Below are 17844 nucleotides of genomic sequence, written 5' to 3'. Positions count from 1 at the left end.
TGACCATATACTCGTAGGCTAGACTTCTAGGGTTTAGCCATTACGATCTCATGGTAGATCAACTCTTGTAACACTCATATTCATCAAGATCAATCAAGTAGGAAGTAGGGTATTACCTCCATAGAGAGGGCCCGAACCTGGGTAAACATCGTGTCCCCCGTCTCCTGTTACCATCGATCCTAGACGCACAGTTCGGGACCCCCTACCCAAGATCCGCCGGTTTTGACACCGACATTGGTGCTTTCATTGAGAGTTCCACTGTGCCGTCGCCAAGAGGGTTGATGGCTCGCCTTGTTGTCAAGGATAATATCATCTCCGGAGGAGCCCTGGCCCCAGGCCAGACCCTCCGACTCAGCGGCTTCGTCATGACCGCCGGCTTGGCCCTTAAGCCGAGGATGACCTCTCAAGTCATCGAAAATCGCCTCCGCGTTGATCCCGAATACTCCGCCCGCATGGATCCAGTGGAGTTATCGTTGTTGAACAAACTCCTGGATCGCATGGCCGCCTTGGGGGTCGCTATAGACTACGATCGGGTCGAGCTTAAACCCGACCAGAGAGAAATTAAAACTCCACGGATCACCCATCAGATAGCGGTAGTCAAGGAGCAGAGCAACTCTTCCACTATATTGAAGATGAACTATGTTCGGATCGCCGATCTTGAAGAGTCGGATATTTTATGGTAGAAAAGCATGTCTCTTCCTCCGAACATAGAGTCGGATGACGAGCCTAAAAAATCAGTCGATATCCTGGAGCCCGAACTGTCCGGCCCGGTAGACCTCCAAACTCCGGATCCAAAACCGGGTCAGGGTTCGGATTCAATTCCACCCACCCACCTGGACATAGATGCTCTCAGGAACATCAAACAACAGTCTCAGGAAACGGTGCACCACTTCTGGGCCAGATTCCTCGTTAAAAACAAGGTAAAAGACTGCCGCGACTTAGACGCGATAGCAGCATTCTGGAACAACTGCGCGGACAAAGGTATCCTTAACGCCATCAATCGCCGCCGCATACCAAAGTTCGCTGACCTAGCAACTATCGTACAAAAGTACAGCGCGATGGAAAGCGCCTGGAAAACTCAGGCAGCTTGCTGGGAACCATCCCGGCTCCCCTTACAGGCGAAAAGGATGCGCCCCCGTGGCACGCCCAGCCGAACAGTAAAAAAACATAAACCCATTACGTTGCACGGCACCGTTCTGGAGGGATGGCTCAATGGCCCATGCAAAATACACACGACGCCGGATACCGTGGCAACCCACAGCCTTAGAGCATGTTGGATACTTCAGCAGGTAGCCAAGAGCGGCGAGGAGATCCTTATCAAGGACACCCCAGAACAACACCCTCCAGCAAAAGACGACAATAGAGTATTGGCAGTCTTCGAGACATTCGCTTCAAACAACAAGCGTAAAAGGGCTCTGCGCGATCTCAACGAAGTTTGCCAGGCCGCTGCAATTGACCCCTGGAACGACACGGCCATAACCTTCAACGCCAGTGACGAACCTAAATACAGAACAGTCCGAGCGCCAGCTGCCCTTGTCCTCAGTCCCATCGTGGACGGCTTTCGACTTACAAAAGTCCTCATGGACGGCGGCAGCGGACTAAACCTCATTTACGAGGACACGCTCCACAAGAGGGAAACAGACAGGAGCCGCATCGAGAAAAGCAGCACAACCTTTCGAGGTATCATTCCCTGCCGGGAAGCTCGGTGTGCAGGAAAATTACACTTGATGTGGTGTTCGGCACGTCGGAGAATTATCGGTCCGAAGAAATAACTTTCCAGGTGGCCCCTTTCAACAATGGGTACCACGCCCTGTTAGGGCGAGAGGCCTTCATGCGCTTTCAAGCCATACCTCATTATGGGTATATGAAGCTAAAAATGCCCGGGCCTAATGGAATAATCACCCTCGTCAGCGATCCGGACATAGCACTCCACGCCGAGAATAAACCGTATCCTTGGCCCTCGAGGCATTGTCTGAGGTCCTTGCGGCCGAAGAACTAACCGCACTATGCTCCACCGTGGATAAGGACGATGTGATCCTGGACAAATGACCCAAATCCACTTCCTTCAAGCCAGCAGAAGTAATAGTCAAATTTCAGGTCCATCCAACAGACCCGAAGAAAACAGCGTCTATCGGAGTGCAACTCAGCCCTGCAGTCGACGCCGCACTACGAGACTTCCTGTGCGAAAACTGGGATATATTCGCCTGGCATCCTTCCGATATGCCAGGAATCCCGCGCGAGTTGGCCGAACATAGCCTCACCATACTAAAGGGATATAAGCCAGTCAAGCAAACTCTGCGGCACTTTTCCGAACCCAAATGACAAGCTATGGGGGAGGAGCTAGCCAAACTCATCGAGGCCGGATTCATCAAAGACATTAAACATCCGGACTGGCTGGCAAACTTGGTAATGGTACCAAAGAAGGATAAACCCTGGCGCCTATGCGTTGATTTCAGAGACCTTAACAAGGCTTGCCCTAAGGATCCCTTCCCTCTTCCCCGCATTGATCAAATCATTGACGCTACCGCAGGTCACGACTCGGTGTGCTTCCTTGATGCATATTCCGGATACCATCAAATCAAAATGAAGGAGTCCGATCAAGCCGCAACAGCATTCATTACACCATACGGGCCGTTTTGCTTCAACACCATGCCTTTCGGGCTCAAGAACGCTGGCGCCACCTACCAGCGCATGATCCAAACATGCCTCGAGAAACAGATCGGCAAAACAGTGGAGGCCTACGTGGACGACGTCGTCATCAAAACTAGACACGTCGAAACACTAATAGACGACTTGCGTCTCACATTCGACAACCTCCGCACAAACGTCATCAAGCTTAACCCGGAAAAGTGCGTCTTCGGCGTCCCTGCTGGTAAACTATTGGGCTTCATCATTTCCAATAGAGGAATTGAAGCAAATCCAGCCAAAATCCAAGCTCTACTGGCTACGCCAACCGAACTCAAGCAGGTCCAAAAACTCGCTGGGTGCGTGGCAGCTTTAAGCCGCTTTATCTCCCGGTTGGGAGAAAAGGCGCTGCCGCTCTATCGCCTTCTACGGCGACCGATAACTTCGAGTGGACAGACGCGGCGACGACCGAACTGGAGGAAATAAAATCCCTTCTGGCAAGCAACCCAATCCTGGCCGCACCAAACGCCGGCGAACCAATGCTCTTATACATATCGGCAACACACCAGGTGGTGAGCGCCGTACTCATCGCCGAACGAGAACAGGACGAACACAAATTTCCGCTCCAGAAGCCGGTATACTACGTATCCACCGTCCTCACACCATGCAAATCCCGGTACCCCCATTATCAAAAAATAGCATATGCAGTCTTCATGGCATCTCGAAAATTGCGACACTACTTTCTGGAGTGCTCTATCACGGTGGCCTCCGAAGTACCCCTCAATTATATAATTAACAACCGGGATGCAACGGGCCGGATTGCCAAATGGGCCATTGAGCTCCTGCCATTCGACATCACGTACAAACCACGTTGAGCCATCAAATCCCAGGTACTGGCTGACTTCGTCGCCGAATGGACAGAAGCCGAACTCCCTAAAGAGATATCGTCCAGTACGTACTCCAAATATTATACACAGACTCCAACAATGCAGCCGAATACGAGGCCTTGCTACATGGCCTCCGGATGGCCGTATCAATGGTCATACAACGCCTGGAGGTGCGCGGGGACTCAAACCCCGCAATATCCCAAATTAATGGAGACTTTGAAGCCAAAGATCCAAAGATGGCAGCTTATCGCAATGCCGTTTTGAAGATGTCGGCTCGGTTCGAGAGACTCGAATTTCATCACATCGCCTGCGAAAGTAACCAGGCGGCAGACGTCCTTGCTCGCATCGGCACTAAGCGCGACCCCGTCCCACCTAACATCTTCCTCGAAAGGCTCTTTAAGCCATCCGTGGTATGGCAAGGGGGAGATAGCAACGACAGTCCCGTTCCGAACACAAACACAGATAACGAACACGCTGATATCATCGGAGGTTCAACCACCGAAGTAGCACCATCGGCCCACCTCATCATGGCAGTAATTGCCCCGTGGACCGAACCATTCTTGGCCTACTTTAATAGGAAGGAGCTCCCAGAAGATCAGAACGAGGCTCGCCGCATAGTCCGGCGTTCGAAGGCCTATAAAGTTCATGAAGGAGAGCTCTACAAGAAAAGCACTACTGGAGTCCTTCAAAGGTGTATCTCCGAGGAGGAGGGGCGGCAACTCTTGGCAGAAATTCACGCCGGTCTCAGTGGGCATCACGCCGCAGCCCGGGCACTTGTCAGCAAGGCCTTCTGTACAGGATTTTACTGGCCTACGGCATGGGCAGACGCACAGGACCTTGTCCAGCGCTGTGTCGGATGCCAACTCTTCGCCAACCGAAGCCATATGCCCCCAACCGCTCTACAAACAATCCCCATTACATGGCCCTTTACGGTATAGGGCTTGGACATGGTCGGACCCCTTAAAGGGGGAAGCCATAAGAAAAAATATCTGTTGGTGATGGTGGACAAATTCACCAAGTGGATAGAGGCTAGACCAGTTAAAACGGCCGAGTCCGAACCGGTGATTGCATTTATATCCGATGTGGTACACAACTACGGTGTACCGCACAACATCATCACCAATAACGGTTCAAATTTCACAGCTGATGAGGTGAAAACCTGGTGTGCTAATCTGGGCATTAAGCTCGATTACGCCTCTGTCTACCACCCGCAAACAAACGGTCAAGTCGAGCGAGCTAATGGTCTTATTATGAGCGGCATCAAACCCAGACTAGTGCGGTCTTTGAAAGAATCAGACAAGCACTGGGTCGAGGAGCTTGACACCATACTCTGGGGGCTGCGGACCACGCCCAACCGTACTACCGGATACACACCTTCTTCATGGTGTACGGTGCAGAGGCTGTATTGCCCTGCGATATTATACACGACTCACCTCGAGTGCGTATGTACGAAGAGAAAGAGGCCGAGTTGGATCGGCAGGACAGCCTAGATGCCCTGGAGGAGGAGCGCGACGTCGCCAAAGCCCATTCAGCATTTTATCAACAACAGGCTCGAAGATATCAAAGCAAAGAAGTACGGGCCAAGATTTACAACGTCGGCGAACTCGTTCTACGCTTGCCGGAGAAGAAAAAGGACAAACTCAAGCCCAAAGGGGAGGGTCCCTTCATAATTGATGAAGTTCTTACCGGAGGAGCGTACCGTCTTCGTGACGCATCCGACAATCGCCTAGAGTCGAACCCCTGGAATGCGGCCAGACTCCGAAAGTTCTATGCCTAGCGCCGAACCCTTGTTAGTCTCCTTCTCCCCTACAATTCCATAGCTCTTTCCCCCTTTTACACAATTTTTTCGCTTTAAAAGCTCTCATTCGGCTTGACCGAATACTGCTGGCGTACACATTTTTACAAACATACGCCCATTATACCTGGGGGCTTCTTTTAACAGAAGCTAGTTAATATTACTTGCCGAGCATTAAGCTCATCACACATACGCGTCTCTCCCGTATGTCTTTTCTTCACCATTATATACATCGATAGGACTTAAGTTTTGGCCTAGCTGGGTTGCTTGGCTCCTGTGCTTACCCCTACGTTCCCGATTGTTCGGCTAGGTAGTAAAGGGAGCACCTCTGCGATTGTTACTGTCGGGTCATCCGGATGTGTACCTCAGACTGGGTGAAGCCGAAAGCTAGCGTTCTTAAGGGAAAATTCGGTCGGTGGATGAAAAATATTTTTTTGCACTCACTCTATTGTGAACCCCCAGAAGTTATACACACTGTGATTTTCACATCACAATTCGGACATGTCTACTAATGCCTGCACACCCAGGGAAAGGAACGCTTAACGGATCTATTCTCCCTGGAAGATGTTTCTTACAATCTCAATGTAATATAACATAACTAGCCGGATACAACTTGCCTGTTCAAGCAACTATGACCCCTACGCTTAGTTTTCCACGCATACCCCGGCCTATTCGGCCTTGACGGTATTCGGAAACACTCCGCACCTTCGGGTCCGGAGGTCAAAGCGAAAAGGTCTGCCATGACAAATGATATACAATTCGGCTAGAAATTCCACATGGTGAGGAAAGTACATAGTCACTTGGACTCAAACACTTCTGCCTCTATACCATCTAACAGGCAGTCTAATTTACAATCCTGTTGGGAATATTTGGCGGCCACCTCTACTTGGTCATATACTAAACTGACGGGAATTTCTTCCCCATTCAACCCTACCGTCCCGACCCGCGCCATGTGATTAGGATCAAGCTTGGTGTACCGAGTTTTCACCATGGCCCAAGCCTCTCGCGCACCCTCTCGGCAGACCGATATCTTCCATAGCCGGATACGTCGCCGCGCTCCTTTAAACAGCTCTACAAGCTCCTCCATACTTCCTGGAGGGGAGGCGGATGGCCATAGAGCCTTGGCAACACTCCGCATCGCCAGGCGAGCCTGTTCGTGCACTCGCAATAGCCCTTGCAGCAGATCACTCGATGATCCGGACACCTCCTCTTCAGGACGACCCGTCAATATACCTGCGATCACAACTATATCAGTTTCATCCACTTCTGAACTACTTTCAAAATAGTTCAGATACGTACTGAATATGCCGCCCAGCAGCTTCTTGTTCTCCTTCACGGAATCGGCTAGCTGGGCCCGCACATCTTTCAGCTCTTCGCCTAGTTGGGTCTTGCAATCCTAGAGCAGGTTTTTCTCAATAATGGCCTGCTTCAGCACATGATCGCCTGTAGCTTGTAGCCTTTTGGCTTCTTGCTCATTCGCTTGCGCGACTTCCAATGCCTCTTTGAGTCCCCCTGACCTTTATGTCATGGTATAAGCAAGACTGTTAGTATTCTGGGCATATAAGTATATTTTCTCGTTGGAGGGGAATATTACCAGGTGACGCCTTCTTGAAATCTTTCAGTTCGGCAGTAGCAGCATTTAGCTGCGTTCGACATTGTTCCAGCTCTTGGGATAGCAGGTTGTTCTTCTCTGTAAGAACCTGGTCATACAACGGTCCTTAAATCAGTTGTACCAACTGCTTTCAGTCCCGGGGGCTACTGGAATAGGTTATCCTTTTTTGACAAAGTAAGCTTACCTGCACATCTGTTAGATATTGCCTCGTGGCTTTTCTAAGCCCGTCTCGAGCAGCTCGGATGTATGCGTCGCCCGAGCTAAAGGCATTAAATGCCTCGTCCGAGAACTTCGGGTCTCGTAAAACAGCCCTGCAGCGCCGATGATTCATGGTGCTCTCTACTTCAGTCCGGCTTTGTTCCTACATCGGCCCCCGTCTCCCCGACCGGATCTAAATCTTGGTTGTTGGGAACGGGGCTAGTCGGACCCCCGGACACAGTTCGACGAACCTTTTTCCTGTAATCAAACAGGCGCATAGGTCACAGTTGGATACAGCCACTGAAAAATATATTTATCCGTACCTCGTCGATGAAGGCCTGGCGGTGCCTTCAACGACCCTCCTCTTCGAAGATCTGTCCGGCGCAGGAACCGATTTCCTCAGTATCACCGAACGCCTCCCCTGTAGAAGGCGCGACAATGCGGTGGGTGAGGCAGAGTAAGAGCACCCTTTCAGAGAAGGTGTTTCTTGATTACTTACCTGTGAAGCAGGAAGAAGACCAGGATAGTCGGCGATGATGGCCACTTCTGTGCCATCATAGCTCGTCTGGTGAAACACCCCCTCCGCGAGCACCACAAATATATCCGGATCCTCTTCAAACCTAGGATCAAGCTCCCGGTTGTGATCCTCCGGCTGCGGGGCAGGACTACGAAATCCCTCGGTGACCTTTCGCCAGTGCTGTCATAAGCAAACAAGCTAGAAATTTATCAAAGGCAATTCGCAGATGGAAGGAGCAAAAACAGAGGGGTTGGGCCTTACCCAACTGGGAGGATTATACATAGAGTACCCATCTCTGAGTTTGATGCGAAGAAATTCCTTTGCCTCCCCTTTGAACAGTTCGGCTAATATCTTAGCCAAAGTGGCAGGGGTGTCCGGACCTTTCCGGCCGCAGCGAGAGGCGTCATCCTCCCCATTGTAGTGCCACATTGGAAGCCCTCTGTATTGGAGTGGTTGCACCCCTCGCGCTATGGAGATCGCCATAGTCTCAATAACTATGAGCCCGGACTGAGCGAGCTCTTTTATCTTGCTCATCAGCTGACAAACCTCCGCGCCGTCCTCCTTTTCAAGGCTCCGGGGACGCCAACTATGGCGTTTCTTCAGCGGGACGCATGCAAATTCAGGAAGACCCTTTTGAACCGGGTCGGGAAGCGCGACGTCCTCAATATAGAACCATTCGGAGGGCCATTCATCACGCGCCTTCCTTGGAGTGCCGGATAGATATCCGGTATTGGCGACGCGCCATACTTTGGCTCCGCCCACTTCAAATATCGACCCTTCCTGATTGCGCGGGACGAGACAGAACAGCTTCCTCCACAACTCGAAATGAGCCTCGACGCCCAAAAATAATTCGCATAAAGCGACGTAACCCGCAATGTGCAGAATAGAGGCCGGAGTGAAGTTGTGCAGCTGGAGGCCGTAATACTCCAGAAGCCCTCGGAGGAACGGATGGATTGGAAATCCAACGCCTCTTAGCAGGAAGGGGACAAAACACACTCGCTCTCCCCCAGACGGATTGGGGAAGTCCTCTGCCTGAGTCCTCTCATTGAAGGAAGCTAGCCCCGTTTGAACAGGGACTAGATCCGCAGGGGGAAGGAATCCCTGCGTTTGCAACTTTATCAATTGGCTATGAGACACAGAACACCTCTCCCACTCGCCTTTCTCTGGGCCGGGATGAGCGGAGGAGCTGGGAACACTAGCCATGCTGGAATGGTTTCTCCTAAGCAGTCTCTGGGGATCTCTTCTGCGCGGTGCTGAATGGATCTAGGATCCAATCTCTTTAAATAGGCGCTCTTCCCCGCATGGATGAGGTGTTATTCGCAAAATACCCTGACTTTCCACATTCGCTCGACACGTGGAGGGTGGAGATTATTTAACGTACAGAAGCCAAGGAGGCGGCATTGGATCAATGGCCGAATATATTACTTGGAGAGGGAACCCGCCTTGCAACGCCGAACACCTCGTCGTTGAAGCCTGGTTCGGGGGCTACCGAGGGAGTCCTGGACTAAGGGGTCCTCGGGCGTCCGGCCTGTTATCTACTGGGCCGGACTGATGGGCTGTGAAGACATGAAGACCGAAGACAGCACCCGTGTCCGGATTGGACTCTACTTGGCGTGGAAGGCAATCTAGGCGACCTATTATGAAGATTTCCTCCTATGTAACCGACCTCATGTAACCCTAGATCCCTCCGGTGTCTATATAAACCGGAGAACATAGTCCGGATAGGACAGATTCATGACCATATACTCGTAGGCTAGAGTTCTAGGGTTTAGCCATTACGATCTCGTGGTAGATCAACTCTTGTAACACTCATATTCATCAAGATCAATCAAGCAGGAAGTAGGGTATTACCTCCATAGAGAGGGCCCGAACCTGGGTAAACATCGTGTCCCCCGTCTCCTGTTACCATCGATCCTAGACGCACAGTTCGGGACCCCCTACCCGAGATCCGCCGGTTTTGACACCGACATCCACGTCCCCATCTTTCACCGGCGACGATTAAACAGTGAAATGATATTTGGGGAGCGAGCTAGTGTGCTTGACACGCCGGCTGTGGACTGTAGCCGACGCACCTGCTCGCGTAAGCCATAGGCGTACTATACACCGAGGGTGCTCCAGGATATTTTGTACTGCATCTCACACGGTTGGTGATTATAAACTGTGTGGGATCTACTTGATTTTTCATCTTGATTTGAATTACATGATGGGGTCACATCGGCAATGGGTGGTGTTTGAATTGCTAGAACTTTTATCTGCAGTGAACATGCAACTATATGTGTGTCGTAATAAAATTGGAATTATTCAGGGTTTGTTTGGACATCTTATACATTAAATTGGTTTTCTAGCCATTTCAGGTGCACAATTCAAAATTAAACTACATGCACATGCTCCGGTGCACGAACATGGGTTGTAAAATCATATATGCGTCCATGGGTTTATGCTAATGTCCCATGCAAGAAATGGGGATGAATTTCGAACACCACGGCGCCGTGGCTCTCTGACAAACATTGAGGTACCTCCTTTTGTAATTCTAGTAAATCCAAAACCCGTCTGAAATTCATGAAACTTGGCATGCTATCATGGAGCGGCATGAACACGTCGTGGTAAAAATTTTGTCCCATTTGGGGCAGGTTTGGGTATAAGCTTCTCACAAACCAGAGCTTGTCACAACAAGCTTGATGGTTTCGGTGTGGAACTTGCCACCTTTGGGGATTAAACGATACCGTTGCCTCTTATTACTTTCAAAAAAATTCTAGTGTCAACATAGAACAACAGGAGTGTTGTGTTAACTTTTGGAATTTTTCGAGGTTCGTTTGGACATTTTTATACATTAACTGGGTTTTCTAGGTATTTATGTGCATAATTCAAATTTGAACTACGTGCACATGCTCCAGTGCATATAAATTGGTTGAACAATCATATATGTGTCCATGGGTTTAGAGCATCTCCAGCCGTTGGGCCCCCAGGGGGCGCTTAAAATCACCTCCTGGAGGCGAGCCGGCGCTAAAATCGGCGTGGGGGCGAGGGTCGCCCTCAGATGCGGTTTTTTTTAGAAAAACAGAATTCGGAAAAGTTCGGCAAATTGGACAAAATGTTCGGCTAAAGTTCGGCAAACTTGACATATATTCGACATGTTCGACGTTACATAAGATATTTGAAAAAAACCAACTAAGGGGCGAAGAAGTCGCTGCGAGCGGCGAAGTCGCCGACGTCGCCGCCATCCTCGTCGTCGTTGCCAGCCTTCTCCTTCTTGATGTGGCCGCCCCTACTGGACCCTTGCCTGGCGTCGCCCTGGCGGACCGGTGGCGGCAGCGTGTTGTCATCATCGTCGCTATCGTCGAGGACGACGACGCCTCCCTCGTCTCGGCCACGACGCCGAGCTTCGAACCGCTCGTAGGCGAGCCGCTGGTGCTCCAGCTCCGTGCGTGCCCAGTCTTCACGCACCCATTTGAGGGCCGCCGCGTCGTCGAGCTCCTCCTCCTTGACGCCGCCGGCGAGCCCGGGCTCCGTCTTCCCGACTTGGAGCCCCAGCTTCGTCTTGACGGCGGTGAGCCCCGGCTCCGTCTTTGGCTTGAAGTAGCACGGAGGAGCCGTGCCTGCCACCCTCGTTGATGACGATACCAGCGCTACGGGTGTGTCGGCCGAGCGGCGTCTCCGCAACGGGCTCGGCCTTGACGCCGAACAGCGCCGGCGAGCCGGAGGAATGGGAGGAGGAGTGGGAGGAGGACTGAGAGGAGGAAGACGAGGAGGAGCCGAACCTCCTGGGCGCCCATTGCCCGGTGCTCCGACGAAGGGAGGGGGCGGCCTCCGCGGCAGGGTATGCCAGCGGCGGGTTATTGCCGCCCTCGAGGTATGCCAGCACCTCGTGGAGTGTGCGGCCGGGGACGCCCCACCACACGCGGTGCCCATCCCTGTTCTGGATGCCGCCGACCACCGGCGCCCCGTTGGTGGACGCCAGCCACTGCGCCTGCCGGTGCTGGAAGTACGCCACCCACGACGCGTGGTTGTCGGTGGCGTACTGGGGGAGAGCGCGTTGCTCCTCCGTCAAGCACGCCCGCTGTCGGTGTCAAAACCGGCGGATCTCGGGTAGGGGTCCCAAACTGTGCGTCTAGGATCGATGGTAACAGGAGACGGGGGACACGATGTTTTACCCAGGTTCGGGCCCTCTCTATGGAGGTAATACCCTACTTCCTGCTTGATTGATCTTGATGAATATGAGTATTACAAGAGTTGATCTACCACGAGATCGTAATGGCTAAACCCTAGAAGCCTAGCCTGTATGACTATGGTAATGAATATGCTATCCGGACTACGCCCCCCGGTTTATATAGGCACCGGAGGGATCTAGGGTTACATAGAGTCAGTTACATAAGAAGGAATCTTCATAGTTGGCCGCCAAGCTTGCCTTCCACGCCAAGGAGAGTCCAATCCGGACACGGGTACATTCTTTGCCCTTCATGTCTTCACAGCCCATCAGTCCGGCCCATGGATAACAGGCCGGACGCCCGAGGACCCCTTAGTCCAGGACTCCCTCAGTAGCCCCTGAACCTGGCTTCAATGACAAGGAGTCCAGCGCGCAGATTGTCTTCGGCATTGCAAGGCGGGTCCCCCTTTCCGAACTCCAAGATAGTCTTCAGATATAATGATTGTATCCGGACCTGTATACACAACTGCAGAGGATATAATATTTCACGAGTTCAATCCGCTGATAATTTTTGGTAATATGACATCACGCCTGCTCGGCCATTATTTTCGAACCGTTAGCAGGCTCATCGTCCCACGTCTCGAGACGCGGTTTTATTGGCATGTCTTATCCAAGCGGAGATCGTGTCTCCCCTTCTTTAGGGGATTCTTGCCAACCCAGACGTGGGTAACCCAACCGTCGCTTGGGTACAACTCCTTGGGAATAGGCAGGTTTCGAGGCCCAGGAGGAGACGTTTGATATTCGCAGCCTTTATATAGGGGTACAGACCCGTCTTTTTCTTTCACGCTTGCTTCTTCCTCGACCCCTGCTACCCCGAGTTCCAACACCCGGGTTTCGGTTGCCTCAAGCCCCAATCATGTCCGGATCCAGCCGTCAAGGCCAGTGGGTAGCTTCTTCTATTGCGGAGGAAGACATTGCAAAGCTTCGGGCGGCGAGGTATCTGACCGCTGAAATCCATCATCGGCTTCCTGCCGAGGGGCAGGTTATTCCCACCCCCAGATCCGGCGAGAGGGTCGTGTTCGTGTCCCACTTCCTCCGCGGGTTGGGGTTTGCACTTAACCCCTTCGTCCGAGGGCTCATGTTCTATTATGGGCTAGACTTTCACGATCTGGCCCCGGAGTCTATTCTTCTTATCTCGGCGTTTATCGTCACGTGCGAAGCCTTCCTCCGAACTCCTCCGCACTTCGGCTTGTGTCTCAAGACCTTCGATGTGAAGCCGCAAGTGGTAGAGGGGGAGCAGGCCGAGTGCGGCGGTGCTTGCTAGTGCCGTTTGGCTGAAAGGATCCTTCGCCAAATCTTCCGATCTGTGGCAGCAAGGGTGGTTCTATATCACCGAGCCCTGCGGCTCCAAGTGGGCAACTGCGCCCGCATTCCGATCCAGCCCCCCAATTCAGCTTGCATCGTTGATTAACAAGGGGTTGGATTAGGGATCAACGAATGATGTGCTAACTCTGCAAAGTCGCGTCCGAAGCCTCATTGAGAGGGATATCAACATAGCCAACGTCGTTCAAGTAATGCTAGTTCGTCGGACCCTGCCGTGCCAGCGACGGCCTCTCCGCTTATGGGAGTTCAATCCAGAAGGGCCGCGGACTCTTCAACACTTCTTCGGCACAACGCACGAAGGAATGTGGGGATTATTCTTCGGGAAATGAAGGCAATGGCCGGACACCACCGAAGATGTCGGCCTAGACTGTAACCATCCGGATACCCCGGTAAGTACCCGTTTACCGAATACCTTATAGTCAGATACCCAGCGGCAAGATACCAACAATATCATCCTTTTTTAGGGCTGGATAAAGAAGGTGGAACGGATTAGGTGTCCGGCTCCCCTTGCCGAAGACTCGGTTATTCCTGTGCTAACAAGGATGCTAGCCTTGGCACCATACCAGGCGCCGGTAAGGGAGGGTAAAGAGGAGACTGAGAAGACCCAGTATGACCATGGTTCCGGAGGTAAGTCGGACACTGAGTCCAGAGACATCGACCTTTCCTCGCCTGAGGACAGAGGCGGAAGAGGACCCAGTATCCCTTCTCCAAGCAGGAGGAAAAAGGCCGCCTCCGAAGACTGGGAGGGGCGGTCTTCCAAGAAGGGCAAGGTGCCACCATCGAGCGGCTTGAGTTTGGAAAGCGACGCCGTTGAACAACTCCAACAAGGGGATAAGTCCTCTGCCAAACCGTAAGTGAATCCGGAGTACTTTGATAGTGTCCTGCTCCGTTGCTGTTACCGAAGATATACGTAACGCGTTCATGCATTTTTACAGGTCGGCACAGAGTTTTTCTGGGCGATCCTCTTCTTTGGGAAGTCTCCTCCCAGAGATGATGGAGAGCGAAACGCCTCCTCCAACCTCTTCGCCCAATAAGGCGGATGACTCTTAAGTGTCATCGCGGAGGGTCCCTCTTAATCAACAAGTTACACAGGGGGCAGAAGAGGCAGTACCCGAAGGTGGATCTCCGGCCATCCGGGATTGTGGGGCTGATGATAACAAAGGCCCCAGACAGTCTGGCTCACAGCCGACAGTGATTCTGGAGACGGGTGAACCGATTCCTTCAAAGGATGGTTTTGCTCCTAGAGCGGCTTCCGGAGACCTGGAGACTCCGGATATATTGCGGGACATGTTGCGGAAAGCATCTGTCTCGGGGGAGCAGCGTACCTTGATGGGTACAGTGATTGAGAAGATTTTGTCCGCGAAGAGCGGTTTAAATGAAGCCTTCATGAGCCTACTGAAGGGCTTTGAGGTTTGTGACATAATGTTCTTAGCTATGTTTCATTTGTGAAGATGTGCCTCTGTATAGGTAGTAGCCCCTGAGACTCGGGTTGTCTTCCCCGAGGAAGCAAACAGAGGATCGAAAAGGATCGCTTGAGGACTAACCTGATAAACTTGAACACAGGCTGCTTCCCCCTTAGCCACTTCCCGGACTATGGAAATTGCCGAGCTGCAGTGGAAGATTGATGTGACAGGGGATGATCTTGCATTAATCAATATGCGTCTTGACGAGTCGCAAGGTATGTATTCGGTGCAATCCCCACACATTTTTGTGGTATAAGCATGACGCTAAAATCTGTATGCTGGAGTATGCATGGCTGCAGATGGTGCTGCCACCGTTGAAGTTCTTCGAGCGGAGCTGGCCCAGGCCAAGGAACAGGCCCGACGTAGCAATGCTGCTGCCGAAAAGGCATCGGCTGAGCTAAAAGCCGAACAAGCTGCACGGCGCCGGGATGAGGAGAAGATATCCATGGTGGCGCTTGAACTGGAAAATGCCACTGGCCGCTGTGAATTTCTGGAGAAGGAGAATAAAGCCTTAACGGCTGAACTGTACAAGGCCTTACAAGAGGCGAGGGAAGCGCGATCGAAATCCAGAGCAGCCCGTGAGGAGGTTCGGCAGGCTAGGGAGATTGCGGCTGGAAAGCCATTTCTGCTGCAAACTAAGTTCGGTGACCCGAACTATGCTCAGCTTAACCAAGTGTGGAGTTCTCCAGACGAGTTCTTGGACTTGCCGAAGAGTTCTTCCGATGCGGCGCAGTATTACCAAGCGTGAGATGGGTATGCAACGGAGAAGCTTTTTTGGTCGCAGTTTGGCGCATCAAAGCGCCCTCTGCTGCTCAATGAGCAGATGTCCCAATGGGCCGAACTTCATAGGATATCCGGTGCTACCATGAAGGATGTTGTAATCCGGTTGTGGCCAACCGAGCCTGTTTTGAATAGCTATTTCGGTTTGGTGCAGAAGCTTGTTGCTGCGGTGCCGCATATCGATGCTGTGAAGCGATCATCGTGCATTGAGGGTGCGCGGATGGCTTTTGCCCGAGTCAAAACATTCTGGGGGAAGATGAAGGCCATCGATGTTGCGACGAAGGGTCCACCCAAAGGCAAGGACCGCCTGGAACCGGAGCATTCTTTTGAAGATGTCCTAGAGGCCGCCCGCTTTATAGAGGGTCAGTGCTCGAAAGACATAATGCTCGAGTGAGGTGTATGAAAATTGTAAAAAACAATTGTATAGTTAATCTATTTTTATGTTTTGCTCGAAAGCTTGAATTCCTCCTGTGCGGCCGTTTTAATATAATCTGAAAGTTTTCCAGTCGTCGGCTTCAGCCCCCTCGTAGGAAGTACGGGGGTGTTCGGAAAAGCATTTAATCACTCTTTATCCAACGTCTTAGTCCATGAAGGCGGTGATAATGCGGCGAACCAGGCAATCGGACTATAGGGCGTTAACACTTTCACTTAGCCATAGGAGTTTTATGGTGGGACTATGACATAGCCCCTGGTATGTATGTGGTGTATGGTGCCTTACATATTTGATCTGAAAAAGATCCTTCGTGTGACACGGAGAATCGCTAAAGATTCCAATAGGTCGCCAAGTGGTTGACCAGCTCTCGCCGCATCATGACAGTTAGTTTTCGGCTTTCTCTACTGAGGTACTTGACCAGATGAACCGGAAGCAGAATCGCAGTAGTTCTCCCTTTACTACCCTAGCCGATAGTGCGGAACGTAGGGTAGCAAGCACAGGAGCCGGGCAACCCAACTATTGACCCAAGACAATGATTCGGAGCTGATGCATATAAGGCCAAACTGGCGACGCCGAAGTACGCTGTAGAGCTGTTCGGGCTTTTGCTGGCAACTCATTTATTCCCATACCGAGCCCCTGCCAGTTTATGCCAAGGTATGTCTATGAAACAACCATGGGAGCCGTATTTAGTGGTGAAACAACATGGATGATTAATTCGGATACTGGGAGCTGAGCGATATGACAATGATTATTTATTATAGATATAAAAGCCATCCTCCCGGCTATTTGACATGCTCGGGGTCGGAGGCGGAGGAACAGGCATAGTACAGGCTCGAAATAGAGAGTGCGGTCTACAAAAAGTTATTTTGGACCTCCTGTCGCACGTCTGCGCCGCCAGTCCTCGGCGGGGGGAATCCTTGACGGAGACAGCCCCGTAGGTGAGTGTACGGATCCGAACTCCGATAGAGCCAGTTTCAGATGTTTGACCTGTTCGTTACCTGTTTCTAAGAGACAGTGAAGGAAGAAATAAAAAGAAAATGGGTAAAAAATGTTACGGGGATGTTTGCAGGCTTGTCCGTAGTGTGCTTCCGCCAATGCCCATGGTATTTGGAGTGCGTAGTGATGTATGCGCGGCACAAATTTTGCAGGTGTACGAGGTGGGCGGCGGAAGCCGGACTGCTATTTTCGCTCCGGGAGTAGTTGATCCTCGGGTGGAAATTGCTTCTGACCCTCGGTATTTAGTTGGTGAACCTCTCCGTCATCCCTGTCGCCTGGCGGCCTCCTCCCCTTGTGTTCAGCGTTAAGCTTGCCGGCCTGTTTAAAGATCCAGCAGTTTCTGTTAGTATGATTAGCTGGTTTATTGGGGTGGCCGTGAATCTGGCAGGGTCAGTCCAATATCCTGTCTAGGTTGGATGGTTCGTCTCGCTTCGCCTTGAATGGCTTCTTCCGTTGGCCGGGCTTGGGATTGCTGAATCCGGCGTTGACCGTTGTGTCGCGTGATCTTTCGTTATCATTGCGACTGTTGTATTTGCTTCGTCGTGGCTTGCCGTTGCCGTCTCGGATTTCGGAAGTCCCCGGGTTGCTGGCGCTGTTGCTTCTACGAGCGAGCCAGCTGTTTTCTCCAGCGCAAAAGCAGGTCATCAGAGCAGTGAGGGCTGTCATGGATTTAGGCCCTTCTTGGCCGAGGTGGCGCGCAAGCCATTCGTCCCGGACACTGTGTCTGAAAGCCGCCAGGGCTTCCGCGTCCAGACAGTCGACGATTTGGTTCTTTTTGACTAAGAACCGAGTCCAGAGCTTCCTGGCTGACTCTCCGGGCTGCTGGACAATGTGACTTAGGTCATCGGCATCCGGTGGCCGAACATATGTTCCTCGAAAGTTGTCGAGGAAGGCCTCTTCCAAGTCCTCCCAGCTGCCTATGGAATTTCCAGGCAGGCTATTTAACCAGTGCCAAGCTGGCCCTTTTAGCTTTAGTGGGAGGTATTTAATGGCGTGGAGGTCGTCCCCACG

The sequence above is a fragment of the Aegilops tauschii genome, chromosome 5 (genome assembly GCF_002575655.3).
Source record: "Aegilops tauschii subsp. strangulata cultivar AL8/78 chromosome 5, Aet v6.0, whole genome shotgun sequence".
In the NCBI taxonomy this organism is placed as follows: domain Eukaryota; kingdom Viridiplantae; phylum Streptophyta; class Magnoliopsida; order Poales; family Poaceae; genus Aegilops; species Aegilops tauschii.
Note: the sequence above shows the minus strand (reverse complement) of the source record.